General features: G+C 38.5%; 1 protein-coding gene across 3 annotated transcripts in view; it reads left to right on the top strand.

Annotated features, from left to right (window-relative positions):
* LOC148939496 (solute carrier family 41 member 3-like) overlaps positions 1–7,807 on the top strand; it is a 273,122-nt gene that overhangs the window by 5,173 nt on the left and 260,142 nt on the right. The gene's annotated exons all lie outside the window — the stretch shown is intronic.

Below are 7,807 nucleotides of genomic sequence, written 5' to 3'. Positions count from 1 at the left end.
AAGTTATGTTGCAATATGCATAGTCGGCACTGAGGTTAGTATCCTCCTTGGATACAAATGTGTATATTTTCGCTTGTTTTACTACTACTACTACTACTAACAACTCACCGCAGCCCCAAGCCACCTGAGGCCAACACAGCTACGCACGCTCCTCCTCCACCGCAATCTATTCAAAGCCTCCCTTTTTACACCCGCCCACGAAGTTCCCATTTCCTTTAAATCTTTCTTTTTGACATCCTCTCATTCCAGACAGAAATAATCTGTTTACTACTTAGCTCAAAATGATTGGCCAAAAAGAATAATATTTAATAATCTGTTATCTTTCATCTGCATAATGTACCATAGTAAACTCAACCTTTCTTTCATTATAGATCAACAATGGCATTGAACCACATTTTTCGTATAGCCTATTGTTTGAAATACGGTCAGTCAGCCGGGTACCCAGAACAATCCTTAAGCAATTTTTCTGGAAAACATCTAGCAAATCTTCATCCGCTTTTCGGAGCGTCCATGCTTCAGAGCCATATTTGACCACTGTCATCACTGTAGCTTCTTATATTTTAATCTTGGTTTGCAGACTTATCTTCCTATTCTTCCACACTTTTTTTTAACTGTGAAAAAAACACCCTGAGCCTTGGCTATTCTACATTCAATATCTTCTCTGATCCAACCATCTTTACTTATAGTACTACCAAGGTAAGTGGAGCTATCCATCCCATAAATTCTTCCGTTATCCAATGTCATCTTTTCATCTTCCCTAATTCCTAGCCTTCGTAATTTAGTCTTCTTAAAACTCACTTTCAGACCTATTCTAGCACCCTGAACTCGCAAAACCTATAAAACTTCATTCATTTTGCTCACATTTTCATTTAGGATGCTTAAATCATCAGCATAATCCAAGTCCAGGAGACTTTTTCCTCCCCATTTGATTCCGTGGTCTCCCATTGCCCTTCCTGTGGTCCCTAAAACAAAGTCCATCAAAATAATCCATTTAAAGGGGGATAGAACACAGCCCTGCTTAACTCCTGATTTAATAGAAAACCAGCTGTTAACCACATTTTCTACCTTAACCGCAGCAGTGTTATTCTCGTACATAGCACTAATAACTTTAATGTATTTGTCTGGTATACCATACAAGGATAAAACCTTTACTGAATCTTTTCTAACAAAAGAATCGAACGCTTGCTGGTAATCCATAAAACTGAGGACCAAAGGTGTTTGAACATTCAGGCACTTCTCAATTATTAGCCTAAGAGTGAGAATTTGGTCGACATATCCTCTACCTTTTCTAAAACCGCACTGCTCTTCTCTTAAAACTTTGTCTATGGCATCTCAAAGTCTAAAAAGTATCATATTACTAAGTAATTTACTACCTACAGAAACCAGACTAATGCCTCGATAATTACCACACTCACTTTTATCAACTTTCTTATAAAGGGGCTTAATTAAGGTTTTCCTAAAATCGTTAGGTACTTCCCCTTTTTCAAAAATCATATTCATAATCTTCAATAACTTATTTCTGACCTCAGAGCCATCATATTTAAGAAACTCATCTACCACCCTATCAGCACCTGGAGCCTTATTATTCTTTAATCCTTTTAGTACTGTTGCTAATTCCTCCTCCCAAAACAAATCTTCCTTCACATCCAAAGTATCACAAACTTTTTCATTTTCCTCTACATTTTTTCCTGCAACTCTATCTCGGTTAAGCAAGTTCTGAAAATGTTCGGCTCATCTCTCTTTAGTTTTTTCCTTATCGCTAATTGCGACCCCATTCCTATCTTTAACTGGGACAAGTCCGGATTGACTACTCCCTCTCAATTTGTTAACGTGCCAGTACAATATTTTACTACTATGCCGTCTAGCTGCATCTTTCAGATCCTCGGCAATTTTATCCATGGCCTCCACTTCGCACCTCCTTAGTTCATATTTTAATGCTTTCTCCACTTTATTTACATTTCTTTTGTTTTCATACGATCTATCACTCAGATAATTGTTGTACAAGTCCTTTCTCCTTTCTATTAAACATAAAGCTTTTTCACTAATATTCTTAGCTGCAGTTCTAGCTTTCTTCCCTAATACACCTTCAGCAACTTCACAAATTATTTTTCAAAAATTATTCCAACCATCTTCCACATTATCAAATTTTAAACTCTCAAGTTTAGTATTCAACTGTTCCTGGAAAGTTTCTCTCAAATTCTCATCCTGGAGTGTACCAACATCATGACTTTCCGGGAAGTAGCTACCCTTCCGATATTTCAGTTTTAAATTAACCCTAGACACTACTAGATGGTGATCTTTACTTTTAACATCAATAATAGCACTCTTGTATAACCTAGTATCTTGTATTGATCCTGCCAGTCTTCGGTTTACTATAACATAATCAATAAGGTTTGCTGTCTTACCAACACGCGAATACCATGCTAACTTAGTAGCCATTTTTCGACCAAACACTACAATGATTATTAATAGACGAATGCGTTAGCGGCATTACAAAAGCCAGCATTCATCAAACTTTTATTTTCCTATGCCAATATGACCTAGTCTGGGGTACCAAATCTTTGTATCCCTGCCAGACTGGGCGTGAAATTCTCACTGTAAAAAAATCGTATATCTACCCAACACCGTGTCTACTTTCCTTTTTGACTGTAAGTAAAATTCATCAGTCACTAGTATTTCCGTCAGTCGATTCTAAAGGGGCGTATGCTGCTATAACTGATACCCTGAGCTTTCTAGTCATAAAATGAGCAATTAGTATTCTATTATTAATACCATCCCAACCTAAAAAAGACTTAGCAGCTTCCTTATTCATCATCAGCCCTACTCCCTGTCTAGTTACCCCATCCTTCCTGCCTGAGTAAACAAATTCTATATCACCTAATTTCATGCTTTCTACCCCTGGGATATGAGTTTCTGAAACTCCTAATAAATCCAGTTCGAATCGTCTGAATTCGTCAGTCAAAATGTCGATACGATAGTCATTTCTTAATGTCGTAACATTCCAAGTTCCAATTTTCATGTTCTTTAAATCATTGAAATTATTTTCGCCTCAGGAAAAGCCATGATCCCGGATACCAGTGCAGGACGGGGATCACATATCTTCTCAAGTCTACACCGAAGTGCTTAAGCCGGCTTAGAACCAGACAGCAAGAAGTCCTTGGGACCTCCATGAATGGAGGCTTTGTGCAATCCTGGGCCCATCTTGGTCACAACATGGTTTTCAGCACTTGACGATGCTCTTCTATCAACAAGAGCCGAAATCCTGCACAGACATTCTCAAGCCTATTACCTCCGACTCATTATATATATTCATGCCTACAAATATTATGCTACTACGGGGAGGCAACCCATAATAGATAAATTAGCTAGGAAGAGGTTTTTCAGCCCAAAAACGCCCATCAAAAAATACCAAGCCCATAAAAATCGTCCATTCGTCAGATTCCCGTGTAAATGCTGTTTCGTTTACTAGGCTATAATTTGCACGAGGAGCACCCCTCCTCAAGCGGGAATATATTTGACCACAAGGTCCCCAGTCTTGCAGGTACCCAAAAGAGTCAAGGCAACCCTTTGCAGAGGCGGTTGTCCATAGATCTGGATCTTACACCCTGCCACAGTTGTCCTCCTATAGAGGATCCTCCCGCGATGGTGTTCTGCATCACCATGCAATTTAACCCATTAATGGGATAGCTCGTTAGTTTTATACATTTTTATTGTCATAAGAGGTAAAAAGTACATATTTAGTTCCTCTATTATCAGAATTAGACCAAAGAGTCAAAACGACCCCTTTACCATTTCTCTTCCTAGCATAAAACACACCTCACCGATGTGAAACCCCCTGCTTCTCTCCAGCGGGAAACTATAGTGGCTGACGGCTTTACCAATGATGGTTCTTTTTTCACTTGAAGAGTAACTCAAGATTAATGTCATTACGAGTGGCAGCCTGTTTCATGGGTGGTAGCTTTAAAAAAAGTCCATTTGTCATTCGGACTTAACAGTTCCTAGTTGCTCAAATTCAGCTTTCTAGATAAAGGTCTACACCATCGTTTCTTAACCTGATGTCAAGATCCTCCACGAGGATTGTAATCCCATACACAAGGGGTTGGAATGCTTATGCAAGGTAACACCTTTATTCATTAGTTGACAGATTTCAGTCAAAAGCTCATATCAATGCAAATGTAAAAATTTGAAAACTAAAAAAGTGTAATAAAAGAAATAAGTAGGACCAAGGTATTTTTTATTACGAGGCATGTTTTTTAAGTAAGTACCGTTTTACGATTACGCCGCCACAGTGCTACGGTCGCCGTTCTGCGCATGCACGCTGGTTACCTACATCTCTTGTTTACGCACTGACGCCATTACAGTCTGATTTTTAATAGTATACGTTGTTTACTGAGTGTTAAGATGCCTCCGACAATCGTGAGTCCCGCCGATTGTGAAGTACGGGCGGTTATACGATTTCTTAGTGCTAAAGGCGTAAAACCGATCGACATTCATCGTGAGATCTGTGAAGTTTACGGACAAAACATTATGAGTGATGGAATGGTAAGGAAATGGGTGAGAATCAAAACAACAATCCATGGAATGGTGACATTCATCATCACTCAAAAAAGTGAAATTTCCCGGGCAGAAATTGTTTGCTTAAATTTCAATTTTTTGGGTGATGATGAATGGCGCCATTCCATGGATTGTTGTTTTGATTCTCACCCATTTCCTTACCATTCCATCACTCATAATGTTTTGTCCGTAAACTTCACAGATCTCACGATGAATATCGATCGGTTTTACGCCTTTAGCACTAAGAAATCGTATAACCGCCCGTACTTCACAATCGGCGGGACTCACGATTGTCGGAGGCATCTTAAACACTCAGTAAAAGGGAAGTAGGAAGGTAACTGACTGAATTGTGAATTGTATTGGAGTTAGGAATTCAGTACCCTAAATAGGCCTAAGAACGATGTTCTATGAAAAATAGTTCATTTTATGTACTGTGCTTGGAATCAAGATGTGCTACCAACGGTAAACAATCATTGAAAAATGGTGGCCTTTTCTTGAGCTCAAATCGAATTTTTACGGTTAATTTAAAAAAAAAATGTTTGGAACTTAGCAATTTACTCCTTTTCACACGAATTTGACGCCTGGAAGAAACAAACTAAGTCCGAGTCTCTTCATGGTCACGCCTGTTGACAACCTAGTCGCGATTTGCATAAAATATAATTTTTTTTCTACATTATAGCGCTACACAGGCACTTAGCGTAGGTAGGTGGCAAGGGGAGCGGTTGTCTCCGGGCGCGGTCTCTAAAGGGGCTGCCAAACTGAGGTTCTTTTCACTTATATTGGGGTAGTGATGGTGGAGGGGGCATATCCAAAATTTTTCCCTGGCTCTGAAAACCCTAGCTACACCTCTGCACAGGTGTACTACAGAAGTGAGAAACTGAAATGGCAGGATCTTTGGTTTGAATCACCAATATAAACATCAATTTGTTCCAAGTAGTTTGTGTATTTTTATTCTCGCCACGATTTACAGTTTACACGATTTACATAAAAAGTACGGTTTACGTATAGGAAAACTGTTTCAACGGCTAATTACAACTATTGAATTGCGTTCATAAATACTTGTTGAAACCTATTGCAATTAATTATTTGCTTATTGTGCTTCAGAGCTGAATAAGCTACAATTCGCCAGCAAGAAAATCAGTGCTGCTTTTAGAAAAGATACTGCTAAAACTGATTACAGCCAAGTATCAGATTGTAGCAACATGGGTACCAGTACATGTTGGAATTAGGGGAAATGAGAGTAGAGTCCTATGTTCCATTTCTGGTCCTTTATGTTCCTTCCTGTGTTATTTGGGGCCTTTACGTTCCTTGGCACCTTTCCAGAGCATGTACTTATGGATTTGGGTGGATTATGTTCCCTCCCATGCTATTCTAGGAGCTTATGTTCCTTCCTATGCTATTACAAGGACTTATATTCCCTCCCATGCTATTTTAAGGGCTTATGTTCCCTCCCATGCTATTCTATGTTCCCTCCCATGTTATTCTAAGGGTTTATGCTCCCTTCCATGCTATTCTATAGTGCTATGTTCCTTCCATTGTTAGTCTATGGGACCTCTACACGTGATTAAACACGTCATGAAACTATATGCTATTTGCTTATGCCCCATTTGTACCAGTCTAAACGAGTAGGGATTCCCCACCTGTTCCTAAACATTGCGAAAAAGATATCAGTATGAATGGGGATTCCCCCCACAAGTTTGTTTCAACTCCAAGTTTTTCAACCAGAGTGTTTTTTTTCGAGCTGACATCTGTTTTTTAGGCAGCCAATCAGAGAACTGCTTACATATGATTTTCCCTTTGCATAACAATTCATCATTGAAATTCCGTATAAAACATTCATGCACTACAATTTAATTCCCATTATGTTTTAACATATCGAACATAGAACACTGAATTTTATTAACTTTGAAAACAATGGATATTTCATTTGTCAATGTGAGTATAGTTTACTGAATTTCTTAGATAAAAAGCATGTATTTCCAGATAAAAAGCATTTACCAGTAAATTCAAATTTCAGGGGGACTTAGCCCCCCCTCCAACAATACAAACCTTAAAATATAATGAGTATATTCGATATAAAACGCATTTTACACTTTTTTTCCATTATGTAAATAAAATCTCTCCTCCACTGCTATGCTTACAAGTTTTAATTGTTTTGAAACAGTTCTTTTTCGTTCAAAAATGTCCTTTTTCCAATCGTGCGCTTAAAATGTTCTGTCATAAAACCATTTGCGTTTAACCTGTTACCAAAGAGGGGATGATTTCAAAACAACATTTGGCATACGCCTTATCTGAATTAAGAAAACAAACGAATGGAAACGTGTAATTCTAAACGCTTTGAAGAAAGAGAGTTTGTTTTTTTGGCCAAATTAGACATATATTTTTTAATTTTATTTGATGAAAGCAAATGGATTTCACAGACGATTAAGAGGCTTTTATAAAAATATATGACAGGGAAGGGGACGGGGGAGGGGGCAATGTATCAATTCTAACACGGTTTTTCTTTACTTGGTACCCGTTAAAAACGAAATTTTTGTGTTAAATAAGTAATTCTTGTATCTTTTAAAAGAGCTTTACGGGGGTTTGAGAGAGACTCTGTTCCCTGATTCCGTGTGGTTAGAGGGGGATTCTTTGTGCAGACTAATTTTCTCTTCTGTAAAAAAAAGGGAATTGTTTTTTCCATGCTAAATTTTGCCTTCTTTTTATGGAAGAGGATTCCTGCATTTACTCTCCCCCGGAAAAGAGAGCTAAGACTAACGGCGATGCTCCAATACAACAAGTGGAGATAGGCGGTCCATTGGGGGCCACTCACATCCATTCCAGACCGACGCTGCCTGTCCAAAACCCACCAGTGCCAACTCCTATGCAGCCAGGTAGAAAGCTGAAAAGAGAATGGATGGTTGCTCACATGATGGGGAGCCCCACTGGCTCATCTGTAAAAGCCAGTGACATCACCACCATATCTATGCAAGAAACGGACGACACTCAACAGCAGTCTGAATTTGGAAATGTGAGTATTTTCACCTCTAGCTTCTACCTATTTCTATCCAACTTTTTTTTATTTTTTTTTAAGTATTTTCTTTTCGCCATTTTTCAACACCGTAAAAGTGTATGTCAGAGATATTAAAATGTTAATCCCCAGCCCCCAACCATTGTTTTAAATTTCTCTGCTCCCCTCAGAGATAGCTGAATATAATGCATTTTTTTTATTAGCAAAGAAAACACTCTTTTGTGTCTTTCTGAACTTTCTGTG

The sequence above is a fragment of the Artemia sp. Qi Xiang Cuo genome, chromosome 21, assembly GCF_049724085.1.
Source record: "Artemia sp. Qi Xiang Cuo chromosome 21, ASM4972408v1, whole genome shotgun sequence".
In the NCBI taxonomy this organism is placed as follows: domain Eukaryota; kingdom Metazoa; phylum Arthropoda; class Branchiopoda; order Anostraca; family Artemiidae; genus Artemia; species Artemia sp. Qi Xiang Cuo.
This window is presented reverse-complemented; position numbering and strand designations above follow the sequence as displayed.